Here is a 14421-nt window from a genome sequence, read left to right as displayed (position 1 = left end):
AGAGAAGAGAGAGAGGAAATGAAAATATTTGGGAAAATATTGAACACATATAATCTTTTTTCCTTCATTATTCCCTAAATAATACGTGTGATAACTACATTACATTAGCTATCATATGTGATCTAGAGGTTATTTAAAATATATATAAGAGGATACGCATAGGTGATATGCAAACACCACATCATTTTATACAAGTGACTAGGGTATATTTGGATTTTGGTACAGTGGAGACTCAGAAGCCAGCTCCCTAAGGATCCCCAAGGACAACAGTGTATCCATTTTTTTCCCTTGAGATTGTGAGGCTCAGTGGGAGCTGCTGTTGACTATTCAGCATCATGAAAGAGAATCATAACATATCTTACCCACAGAAGAGATCCAAATCCAAAATTCAAAGCTCCGTTTCTACTACACACATATAGCTTTGGTATCAATGCAGAGTAAAAAAAAAAACTTAAACCCAACTGTAATGAATCAGGAATCATTTATTAAGTGCACTTTTGACCTATAATATTTTTATTTAATGATGGTTTTATTCAGACATAACTCCATTGTATATCAAGGCCCATCTGGAAGTCTTATCAACATCACATGGAAATTAGTGCATAATGAGCATTGTGATCATGATTTGAAAAACAATACTAAGAGTATGTTCTAAAGCTTAGAGTTAGTTCTAGCATACTAGATGGGAAAGGACCAGAAGGCTTCTCAAAAGAGGACCCAATGCCAGGTCCAAAGTGGGTGAGATTGCCTGGGAAGAGAACAGAAAGGGTTTGCTGACAGAAGGAACAGCATGAGTAAAGCCATGATGACTTTGAGAGACAGGGCTGAGTAGATCATGGGATGGATGCAAGGCTGTAGTGGAGCATGTTAAGAAATGAGCCTAGTAGGAGGCTGGGGACCACAGAGAAAGGTTTTGAGTAATTTGCTCTGAGTTTTACAAATATACGTTGAATATCATTTCTAATTTTTTCAACCATCCCTCAAATCTATAGCCTTATTATCTATATCAACAATATTGTCACTTAAGACAGCCATCTCACATGAGTGAACCTAATCCCTCCCAATCCTCAGAAAAAGTTCTATGCTTATTTCCTTTTTCTTCTCTCTACCTGGAGCCATGCTGCGCAGTACTCCTCAGGCAGCCAGTCATTTAAGAGAAGTGACTCTAAAGTGCTCGTTGCCTGGAGCACAGGGCTCAGGCCCAGGATTTTGCACAGGCGTTGGGTGGTATACAGTGATAGACACATTGAATCCCCAGTCTCATCAGGAAAGCAAATTTCACACTTTCTAGAATCATGTTTCTGGATTAATATGTTTTTGGAAAGCCACAAAAAAAATATATTCCATAATGGGTAGGAAGAGAATGCAGGTGGCTCAAACAGAATCCCTTAGCATGGAGCTCTCTGTCAGATGAACTGTCTATTGCTGTGTGTGGAACACAGAACCCTGATGCACTGTATCCCAGTGATCCTGCAGCTGCTGACACTCTGAAACACAACAGGTACAGCTCCATGAAGCTCTGCTCCCTGTTGCATGGTTTTCTCTGATGCAGCCCATTGCCCTCGGCTTCCCTGAGCATGCTATGAGCTTCCACCTTCCTCTTCACATTCTACTCATTTCCTTGTGTCCACCATGCCATTGTCACATGGGCACCATGCTAACCTTGGCTCACTGCCTAGCCCTTCAGCAACCCTCCCTGAGTCACCATTTTTTTCCCAAATACTGATGAACTAAAAATTCTGGGCACCTGTAGCATCCCCAGGCCATGAACACATCTAATCCCAATCAATACCCTGACCCTCAGTGTTTGTTCTGTCCCAAAGGATGAGGGTGAGATGAGAGGTAAAGTCCTCTGGCATAACAGATAAGTGTCATCCACACTCTTTGGGGATCAAAATAAATCATATTTAAATGTAATATGTCAAAAAAATCAAAATGAATGCCAGAAATTTCATAGTGAACCAAATGTATGCATTTTAAATAAAGGAAATATCTGTATTCCTCATTTTTTTTGCCTCAGGCTCAAATATGGCTCAGCACAGCCCTGTTACAGATTCTGTCTTTGTTTAAAATGTTGACATTTTATTCATCATTGAGTTTTACATTAATTTAATTTTTAAAAAATATATTGCATTAAAATATTGCTTATCTTGACGCAGGAGGTTTCTCAGTAGCCCGTTAAATTACATACCCCAAATAGTTTCCCATTGCCTTTCCATAGCACCAGCTGCTGTGCTGGGACAAAGTCTTGCTCTTCTTTGATTCTTAAAGCTTGACACCAGGGCTTACTGGGATAAGTGCTTATTAAATGCTGCTCTGTCTACTTCTAGACTCAGTTGAGAAGCAGCTCCAAAACATGGCCATGTGAATTTGTGAAATTTACTCTAAACTACAGCCTTGTTATCAACATTCAGTTCAATTTCTTTCCCCAATGTAATCTCTGTGGTTGAGAAAAGTGTTTATTATCTAAAGGAGAACTGACCCCCCGAGGCACCCTCTTCAGGCTGATCCTTCATAATGGACACCTCTTTACCGGCGTATCCCAGATGTACCAATTTCCTTTCAGGTGTATATTAAGTAGCTGCTCCTGGCCAGGGGCATCCCTGGGCATCATTCTTGTTCTCATGGAGCTTATTAAAGCCTAAAATGGGAGAAGATGAATAAAGTGATGATGCATGAAATCATACAACTATGTACATGATAAAGAAGTAATCCAGGCTGACAAGTGATCACAAACATAAATAAAACTCTTTCCCCAGCTTGCTCTCTACTCCCATAGCCAAAGATCATAAAATAAAGATAAGTTTCCTTTCCTATTTGCCCATCGAAAATTGTTACTTACTTTGGGTGAAGGGATATTTGCAAGGCTGCTTTTATGATATACAGCTACTTTCACCTCGAGTCAAAGCATTTTAGAGATCAATTTTCACAGCACCAGGAGAAGACAAGGAATATATATCTTTTAGTTGCCCTGAATTTCTCTCCTGACATTGATTGAAATGGCTTAGACCACCTCTACCCTAGCACATTCCCACTTGACATCAGTTACCTGAAAAAACGACTGTAGATTATCCAAGCCACGTGCAGCTTCCAGGAATACCAAAAGCGAGTCAGTTTGGTATTTGCCTCACTGGGATGTGGTTTGGGCACAAATTGTCCACATACGCATGAAAATGTCATGAAGGTGAAAAGAAAAATCTGGGCCGGTGAATTAGACACATAATAACTACTTCATTTTCCATTGACGTGCATCCTGCCGTTCACTTGAATCTAAGGGCTTTGTTTTCTATTAAGTTTTAAGATCTGTTTATTAAACACATATTAAGAAGTAGCATTGTGACACACCTGCATATGATGTTAGACATGGTCTCTGCCCTAAAGGAGTTTGTAGAAACATGGAGAAAGAGAGAGAGAGACAGAGACAGAGACAGAGACAGAGACAGAGACAGAGGGAGAGAGAGACAGAAGGGGAGGGGAGGGGAGAGAGCAGGAGAATTTGGAAATGATAGAGGGTCAGGCCTATCTATCATGAGTTCTGTGTAGTCTGGTGGTCTCCAGGGTGGGGCTGCCTATGTGACCTTGGTCTAACAATTTACCCTCCTAAACCTCAGTTGCCTCTTCTCTGAAATGAGAGTAATATTTCCTTATTTCATACGTTCGTTGTAAGATTTAAGCAAGTTAACATATGTAAAGCACTCAGACTAGTATTTAGCACCTACTAAACCTCAGTAAGCATTACTGGATTAATACTGTAATGAGAAGATGACATGTGGACTTTTGTGGGAGTGAAAAGCAGAGTCAGTTTCTCCAAAGTGGATGGAGTCTCTGGATGCTCAGAGGAAGTGGCATATATAGTCACAGAAAAATGAAAAAACACGGTGTGTGCATGTAGAGGGGTAGAGCAGAGAAGACCACCAGACACTGTAAGAGTCTCAGGAGCGCAGACCTACACAGGAATTAAAGTCAGTCTATCGAGGGCAGAACTAAGAGGGCGGGGGAGCTGGCTGGTAGAGTAGTAGAATTTACCTGTTAGGAGGTCAGAGATGCATGGCTACGATGTTAGATGATTTTGGACATCATCTAGGAAGGAGATAAGGTGTTAAAATAGGTGGGGAGAGAGTAATCTCTGCACCACTCACAGCATTTAAAACATTGTGTGGCTTACACTTAATCCACATTAAGTTATTTGATTTTGCAGTTCATGCAATGTATTGAGTATTAGTCCTATGTTGTTTATAGGGTCCACCACATGAATACAGGAGGAATGTTAGCTTCACTGATGTGTCAATGTGAACGTTGCTTTGGGACAACATGTTCTCTCATGATCCCCTACTTAAATCCTAATTTCTGTGCTACAGCTCTCCATCTTTGTTATTGAAATGATTATCTGGGATAGATCCAGTTCAATTTTTCTGAAAATGTTTTAGTAAATCATTAAACATAAAAATACAAATTAAGGAGTCTCCTGTCAAAAGAGACATCTATCAGAGGAAGTAGAGGGCTGTTTTGCTGGTGATACCCAAAGCAAAGCACTCATGGGCTAGGTAACAGGCTTCATTTCCTTTCCAAACCAACAATATTTTTGGCATTTTCCTGAGGCATTTGTCAAACACATTCAGGATGCCCTTTATGAACTGCTACCTTAGTCTCAAATTCAATAGTTTTAATCATCTTTCTCTCTCTGTCCACAATGTCTAACTAATACAAAATTTGAGAATAACATTTTAATTATGCTATCATTATTAAGGCAGCAGGTGGTGCTTAATGAGATCTTCAAACAGAGCTATTTCCTCTATGTCCAATCAAAAGGAACATTTTCTTGCCTTGAAAGGACTCACTAACCTGTTTTTCTCATTTCTAGGGAGATGAATCAATGAAGATTGTGATTGTTCTAAAAATTAAGCTTTCTGATTGAATTCGGTTTTGTGTTTTCATGATGGGGAAATATTTTTTGCAAATAAACAATAATTACATTTGCCCAAAGTAATAAGAATTTCATGTAAATTAGCCTAAATCTAGTGTGAACAATTAATTCTGAACTACAATTAAGAAGCTCTACCTTTCAGTTCTCCAACAGTTTTATTAAGAAGAAGCTGAAAATCTGTGAAAATGCATACATTTATTCAGCATGAAGGAAAGTTCTAGCAATAAGGACTTTTAACAGTTTGAGCAAAGAGCTGCTATTACCTTCTGAAACCCAAATAGATCTGTCAGATTATTTTGTTACTTCTTTGCATATAGCTGAGAAGTTTCAGTAAAATTTCTCAGAAATTACCTTCTTGCTATTTTTTTAAAAGCTTGTTGGTTTTATATGTAAAGAGAACCTAGATCTTCCACCAGGGGAATAAAGGCTCCCATTTTAAATTGTTTTCTTAAAGTTCGCTATCAAAGCTTCTAAGTGTGGGTATGAAGTAAACAGGTATCATTTAACACAAATACAGAAACTCTTCTTATGCTGCCAAAACACTCAGAACTTTTGCCTGGCTGATAATAGGTATTTTTATTCTGCTTTTATTTTTATATACAGGTGAACAGAAAAATTTGCAGGATGAGATGATCTAGACTTCTATGCTTCCAAGGTAGTATCATAAATTAGGTTTAAACGCTTTAACACAAAACCTGCTTGTTTTGCTTATATCTCTATCTCTGTCTTAGTCTATCTGGTGTTGTTACCACAGAATAGGCCTGCTAAGGTAATTAATAAATAAGATTTATTCGGATCATGATTCTGGAAGCTGGGACAGCCGAGACTGAGGGACTACATCCTGCCTCATACTGCATCATAAACGGTGGAAAGTATCAGAGAAAACACACAAAAGAGTTTGAGAGGACAGAATTCACTTTCTAATAACTCATTCTCTAGGTATATAACTTACTTCTGAGACACCAATGTTAGTCCATTCAGAAGAGTAGAGCCTTCATGAATGAATCACCTCTTCCAGGCCGCACTTCCCAGACTGTTGTGTTGGGGTTTAGGTTTTCAACACATGAATTCTGGGAAACAATGAAATCATAGCATTATTACAGTATCTAACATAGTTGAGTAATTGTTCTTTGTCTTAATTGCTATATAAAAAAAGTTAAAAAACAGTGGCACTTTGGCAACATTAGCAAATTATAATAATTTAGGTTCTAGGATTTAAAGGAATCAGAGGCAGCTCACTGAGTGTCCAGCATTAGGAACTTGCAGTCTTTAATTCAAACATGACAGTGCCGAAAAAGTGACCGAAAGAGAGTACCCAAAGAACTGAGATTGTCATATACATGCATTCCTTGAGTTGGAAGAGCCTGGCAAAGCCTTTTTTCTCTAGTTTTGCCAGGGAATCTATTTGAGCCAATGCTCACCTCATAAAAATCAACAAGGAAAGCCCTAACAGGCACCGATATCAGACAGGAGTGAATCAGACAGGAGTGAGAGCTAAGGATGGTGGAGCAGAGTCAAGAATTGGGCAAGGGGGCAACTAACCCTGATTCTAGGGGTAGTGGAAGCATACAGAGATACTCCAAATAGGAGAATGACACTATGAAATGTGTATTTGAGATTCAATCTTGGAGCAAGACTGGAAACAAGGAGATGATGCTTTGGGAGAATGAAAGACTTAGGAAGTCCAAAACTGGGCCACATGGCCAATAGTTTGGCCGAGAGTGGGGACAGAGCTGCATTGAGGGCCACCAGAGCAGCAGCATGGATGGTGCTACCCAACACCTCTCTCTGGCAGGAGACTGCAAAATTTACAGCAGAAGCACAATTTCACCACTGTGAACAAGAGACCAAAAAAAGTAACTTCTTAATGGATAGGAAGCTATAGCCTACTTATGTGGTACACAGTGTTCCTTGTGTAAATATGAAGGGTGGGAGAGTGGCCAGTAAGCATCGTACATTAACTGTATATGAATTCCTTTCCCATTGGCTATTACCAATTTTCTTAGCATATTTGTCTCCTTTTCTCATGTGTTTTCCTGAGAGAGGATTTAGCACATAGTGGAGATTCTATTAAAATAAGGGGGTATATAAGAAACTCACATGTTAAGTAACAAGTTTGCTACCTGACTGTTTGCATAATGAGTACTTCATAGCACATCTCATTCTCTAGGCAGTGATTTGGGAAGGCTTCCCAGCTCCCTAAAGGATGCTGTTTCTTCTTACATAGTTCTCGTGTCCACGTGGAACAATAAGAATGGGAAAATAGTGTAAAAGGTTTTAACAGGGAAGCAATAAAAACATTTGAAAAAGATATGCTTCTTTGCAGTATAATTGTGCTAACAGCATTATTGATAAATTACTGTCAATATGTTAAAAAGAAAGAAAATTATCTTCTATTGGAGTGTGGTGGAGAAACATAATTCTAAACATGTCAAGTGATACTATTAGCATTTTATACAAAACTAAAAATGTTTAAAAACATATTATTGCTCTAAATCTGTTTCACTTTTAGGATTTTCTGGAGCCAATATCATTATAAGTTGTCCATTTCCTTAATTTCACAATGAAAATAAATCAGAAAATAGAGTTTGGTATAAATTTGTTCTGCAGAGAGTGTTGGACTGCCTCTGCACCAGTGGTAAGAAATATTTGAATCCTCCTGTAATTATTATTGCCACCACATGCTTTTCTTTTTCTTTAATAATAATACATTCATTCATTTATTCACTCTCTTTTCTGATCACTCATTTTTTATTCATTTAAGAAAGAGTTACTGAATATCTACTCTGTGTGGACGTTTCTGATCAAATAATAACCATTCCTCCTTGTAAAAAAACCCTGGTTTCCTTTTCAGTGTTAGATGCCTTTCATTGTTATAAATTTTGTTAGGTGGTAAATCAAAAGGCTATGTCCTACCACAGAAGCCCAAGGGTTCCACAGAAACTTCCTCATCTCATCTTTTCTGTCATTACTTTGGAACATTCAAAATGATGGTAAGAAGGTGATGGTACATGATCTGAAGGCGGTCAGTCAGTGGATTGATAAAGTTAAGGAGAATAACATACTCACAGAAACTTGGTTAGAAGTGGTCTTTGGGCTTCTATGTTGATGGTGGCACTACCTTGCCTTTGAAAGTCCTGGAGTTTAGTAAGCCCATAACTGATGTTTATATCAGGATGCACGTGAATGATGGTGGACATTAGGTTCCCTTTAATAATATGTTTCTCAAGCCATCAGTATTTCAGATTGTCAAATGCAAGGACCAGGTGAAGTTCCCATTAACACACTACACAGTGTATTTAAACTATGTATCTGAGTTACTCTGTTGCTGCAGGTGAGCAGATTTATAACAAGTAAAACATGAAACAAGAATGGTTTCATCCACAAAGTAACAGTCAAGACAGATATTAAAGATAACCTTAGGTACCCTCTAACTAGCTTTGAGTAATTGATAGTGAAAGGAAACTACTGCCACAGCGACCCAGTGTAACCATCCAACAAGTTCATGCAGAGATCAATTTAATTTTCTTACCAAAAAGCCTACATTACATTATTTTTGGCATCAAAAGGAGGCTTAAATCAAAGGAAGAAAAGCACTCAATACAATTTAATGAGAAATAAATCTATTACAGTACATACTTTCATTTCTTCTAAGGGATACAGAAGAGTAGGTTTTACTATCTTCTAAATAGACATAACTGGATCACTTTCTCATGCAGCCTCTGCACTAGAGTTGAAAAAGATTTGATGCACAAATGCCAATAATGATTTTAAACAATATAAATACTTGCTTCAAGATGGATACTAATGCCCTCTTTGGAACTATTGTGGTATATCAGGTCAATAATACTCATTTAAAAAACTCTCCAAAAGTGTTTTCATACAATAGCCTCTGAGATAATGAAAGGACCATTATGGTTTGCTGAGTCAATAATCTATGTTTTTAGTACATACTCCAAAATTCATTTCCTTTTCTATGTCAATATCTTTTTAAACAATTTCAATTAATTATTGTTAAGAGGGGAATTGTAATCTGTTTGAACTTTAGCTTTAACTGTTATTAATCATTCAGTTCTTACAACCACTTGCTTATCCTGATTTGTTAAACTAGATTATTACCAATAGCTTACAGCAGTGGAAGATGGCAAAATCAGGTGAAGCAAGAATAAAACTTTGTACTAAAAAAAGGCAAAAACAAACTTCTATAATAATAACTTGGCAAATTGGGCAGAATCTAGTTCACATAAGTTAACCAGGTTATTGAAGATAATTTCCAGTTCTCTCTATTTTTTTAAAATTTAATTTTATAGAATGGTTATGTCAGAAATTTAAATCTGGCCAAACCAACACAAGCATGACCAATGGTCTCAGAATAGTCTCTTATGAGCTATAATTTCACATTTATTTGATTTGTGAGAGTAAGAAACACTTTAATGCTTAAAATATAGACATTTAAAATACAGCTTATATATTTAGTATCTGACAATTGAGACTAAAATTGCTTATACTTTTATAGAAACTGTGCCAAGGTTGTAAGGACTAAATTACTAAATTTATTCTGGTAACCCTAACCCTAACCCTTTATAGAAACTGTGCCAAGGTTGTAAGGACTAAATTACTAAATTTATTCTGGAGGGAAGCACTGACGATTTGGAATAAGGCTACACTTATTTTTTAAACATCTTGTTTGTATGTATGTATGCATGATTTAAAGTGTTAGAATTCTGCGATTTAACTGTATGATTTTATGCCTCTTGCCTGCTGGATGCTCATGAAAATGAGACACCCGTTCTTGTTTCTCTGCTCAGCAGTATTTCAATAAATATTTTCTTCCCTTTCCTCTCTGTTGTGGCTCTGTGAGAATGCCTTTTGGCTTAATTATTGAAACTTGGTTTATTTTGCTGGATGAAGAGAGGCTAGAGTTTTTGCTTAACTCTGTTATTGGAATATGCCAAGGTTCACAATTTCAATTAAGCTGGATTTTCTAACCCGCTGGTCTTGGCTGCTGATTACAGTGAGATCCTAAAACACAGCAGCAGGTTGGGAGCTCCGGGACATCTCATGGTTGTGTGAATCAAAGAGGGAGGAGAGCCATGGAGCTACCTGAATCTGTAGTGGGAAGGGGAATGATATGCCTTGGAAAAGGGACTGGGGGACAGGAGTGAGGATGGTTTCTGCGATTGGAGTTAAAGCAGATAGATTTTGACTTCATAACACCCTATCCTGACTGGCACCACCCACTTCTCTTACAAAATCTATCATCAGGTTAGCAGGACTAATCATTGAAATTAGAGCCTTGAAACAGTTCATCTGTACATTCAAAAAAGGCTTTTTGTGTGCCTACCACATGCTCATCCTTAAAAGCCGGTGGAAACCCTGTAGACAAAACCAAGACCTAGTCTCCTGCATGGAGCATCATAAGAGAGACATAAGCAGAGATTATAGGCAGGGATGTGAAATTACCATGATAAGAAGAGGTAGTAAAAAAGAGTCAGTTAGCTTGGTCAGCAAAGGGTACCTGAGGGTTGGATGAGAGTTGAATGAGTATTAAGAGTTAATAATAGTGATAGTACTAATGCTAGTACTACCAGTGATAATAGGGATCATTTACTCAATATTATAACTGCACTGTAGGGTGTGGGTACTGTAATAATAATATAGTAGTGGGAAAATGATCATTTAATCCTCATAGCAAGTCTATAAAGTAGGTACTCTGGTTAGCTGTTTCGCAGTGGGGAAAGTGGAATATAGAGAGTTGAGTAACTTCTCTAAGATTGTAGCTCACAACAGAGGAAGTAGTACTCAAGTCAATACGGCCTAGATTGAGAGTTTTTGCTCTTAACCAATACACTGGAACCTTCTTAGCAAATCAGGTCTTGAATTCTAGATCATGTGTTACAAGAAAATAATTATACTTGTGAGTGCTCATGTCATAAATACTATCTATTTGCCTCTTTCTGATCAAGTCTTCTGTTTATGATAGCTCATTTAATTCTCAAAATAATTCTTTAAGGTAGGTTCTATTATTACTCCCACTTCCAGTGGAGAAATTACGAATATGCCTCTAGAGTTCATGCTCTCAACCTATCTGCTCTTTAACCTTGCCTTAAGTATGTAATAAGCAGATGTACAAAGGCCTTCTAACCATGCCAGGGAAGGTGCCAGCTCTTTGCATGGGTCAGTGAAGTGCAGCTGAAAAATTGCTAGTGATAGGATTAAGTAGCACAATAATATTTTGTTTCTATGTCACAAATATGCATATAATCTCATCATGAATTAAAACAGAAACTGGTAATAAAAAAGCAGCTTTGGAAAGCAACCTTGGATTAAAAATGTCAGCCTGTAAATCAGATTGTTGAGGAGATGGGTAAGGAGTAAACTAAAATACAAATTATTCCGAAAGGATTCACTGTCCATGAAAATCTAATATCTCTGTGTTGAGGCAAAGTCTTTGAAATGATATTAATACAATTATATCTGATTTTAGCTTCATATACTTTTTAATGAGTTTACAATTAAGAAGAAAACATTATCATGATAAAAATTGGGTCATTACTTTAGAACTGATCTCCAAAGAATATATTCTTGTCGTGAGAGGTCATTATCTGACATCAGCAGAATCAACCAAAGTGAGACAGTGGATATTACAGAGAGATTAATGGACACCCACTTGCCACGATTAGTCCTTAGCTGTGTGAAGACCAATATTCGTCCTCATACAGCTGGGAGGAAGAAGTTGTAGTTCTAGTGATCAACAGCAGGCTCTTACCTGCCACCAGGCCAAATGCAGCATGGAATTGAGAACTATTTTCTGTGACTTCACACACTGGGTTATTATTAATCCATGTACAGGTGTCTTCAACATATGTATAGGGGTCTTCAACATGTGCACAGGAAATTCGTATCTCTCTCATGATCTGAGACCAGGGCAGGGGCCTTTTCAGTCCCAACAAACCAATCCATAATTGAGCATATTTCGTTCAGGAGCCAACTTACAGCAGGTGATCTAGGACACAGTGTCACTGAAGGGCAAAGAAGAGAAAGTTAACCGCAAATAAGATTTATCTTTGTAAAATTCTAATCCAGATTTTCAGTGATTGAATTTTGAACTATGATGACTAATTTTTCTTAAATTTCCATTATTCAGTTTCTAAAGGATCTAGATTCCAAAACCAAAAATTAAGAATTTCTCAATCATATATACACATACACATGTTCATGTATGTGATCCTAAGAGATACATAATAGACTCTTCAAATACTTATCTGGAGACATCTTACTACATAGTTGACAGCATGATTTTGAACATTTTCTCATAACTCCTTAAGACCTTTGGAGGAAAGTCAGGTCCTTCTCCTACTGTAAAATAACCATAGTCTCAGACTCTTAAGTCTCAGACTTCCAGTCACTTGCCTGTGGTCCTTCACAGTTAGTTAGCAGGTAGTTCTTGGTAGAGATTAGAGGAACGAATGCAAGTATATTTTGACTTGACACCGGTAAGGCTTCCACCTGAGAACTGATGATGCACAGAAATTAAAGCAATTAGTAGAAAAAGTTAATTTTAATGTGTATATTAATAGAAAGCCTCATCAATATTTTCTCTATAAACATCATGCAAATTCAACTTTCTACTATCAGATTACTTCTAGCTTTTTGAAAAATCACTTTTTATACATCATTTTAAAAGTAATAACAAAAAAAGTTTTAAAGGTATGTCATCTTTTCATCTCTCTGGCTAGAATTTATGAAGCAAGTTCTCTCTTTCTCTAAGTGACTGATCTAAAAATTTCACAAAACTTTACCTAAACTGTGTGAAAATAAAACCAAGCACGGTATTTCTATCATGAGAGACATCTTTCTTTCATCTCCTTTCAGTGTGTGTGACCATGGAGAATGAGATATATAGTTGTATGGAGACAGATACTTTTTGCCTTTTCCAGATAAATTTCCTACTACTATTTTGTCTATCATTCATCTTGACTGTTTTGATTTTCTTCATCTTGCCTATGAAGATTTCTGCCCAGATTGTCATTTTTTTTTTTCTTTTTCTTTTTCTTCTTTCTTTTTTACCAGTTCTGAAAAAAAGACCTTTAATTTACACAGAGTTTTTTGTTTCTGATTTTTTCACGGAGTGTTCTTCAAATATTGAGGATAGGCCATTTATATTTTGGTTATGAAAGATAATTTATCTTTGATAGAATTATCTCCCCTATCAAGAGCAGGAAAACATAGCTCCCTTCCTTTCTACTGAAATTTGAATAAAGGAGAACTTTACCAAAGATTTATTGGTAGGAAATGGAATCCATACTAGTCCATAAATTTGTCAAAAGAATACATGGGATTTACTGAGTATATAATTCCAATTATCTTCAATATTTTGAAAAGCAGGATGTAGGAGAAGAACATTGAGCATTCTTTTATAATAATGACACTGGGGTTGTTTATGAGGGTTTTGTTTGAATTATACATTCTTTCATGCTCACAAGTCAGAGGGGAATAGTAGCTACCGTCGACTCATCAACTTTTTTTAATTCTGTGAAACAAATCCCTTTGGAAAAATGAATATTAATAATTAGACAGTATCCAATTAGGGGCCATAGGCCAGAGCTAATCCCTCAACTCAAAAATCCACAAAGCATATGTAACAGTAGAAAGTTAAGCTAACAAACCCTATTAACATAAAATTAATGATAATGGTACAGTGTGAGAATTCGGTCACCCTCAGTAAGAAGCTATTGACATATTTTTTTTTCTCTGAAATTCATTTTCAGCATAAGACTTAAATATTGTCCTTTGAAACAAACATATAATTTTTATTTTATATCAGTTTAAGAACTCATTTTGATCATTTCTTAAACATGAGCCTGATTCTTCTTGAATTAAAAGCACATATAAGTTTATATTTTCTTTCATTTTAACAGAGCAATTACTGTGTCTCTAACAAATGCAGTGAGGAATTGCTCCATCCCTAACTCATTTAGAAGTGCCAAACAGATTTCTCCTAATAATTTAGAGTTCTATTAGTGTATCAGCTTACTCAAGATGTGTATATCCCTTATCACAGCAGTGCTTAAATGGTACTTATGGGCTCCATTCTGCAGAGAACACAATGATGGCTCTGATGGGTTAAATAAATAAATCCCACTTGATTGAGCTCTGGATGGCATTGTGAACCCTGGTCTGAGATGGTCTCTTCCCATAACGTTCTCTCAGGCTTGAGCAGCTGTGGCCTCCCACTGGGGTATCTGGCTGAGCAAAACAGGAGGAAAATCTACCAGAAGAAGTAAAGGAAATAAAGTTAGTTCCTTTAATTCCAAGCTCATGTTTCTTTAGGATCTAGTATAGAGATTTGCTTGATTTTTTGTACAACAAAATCATATTTATATCATATATATAAATAAAAAAAAAAAAAAAAAAGGAAGAAAAACAGGAGGAAAATCTACTAGCCAAGATTCAGGTAGAGCTATGATCTTTTAAAGTTTATTCTATTCCACTAT

This window comes from Chinchilla lanigera, unplaced genomic scaffold (genome assembly GCF_000276665.1).
Source record: "Chinchilla lanigera isolate Chin_1 unplaced genomic scaffold, ChiLan1.0 scaffold00038, whole genome shotgun sequence".
Taxonomy (NCBI): Eukaryota; Metazoa; Chordata; class Mammalia; order Rodentia; family Chinchillidae; genus Chinchilla; species Chinchilla lanigera.
The sequence above is the reverse complement of the archived record's forward strand: the minus strand, read 5'-3'. Positions refer to the sequence as shown.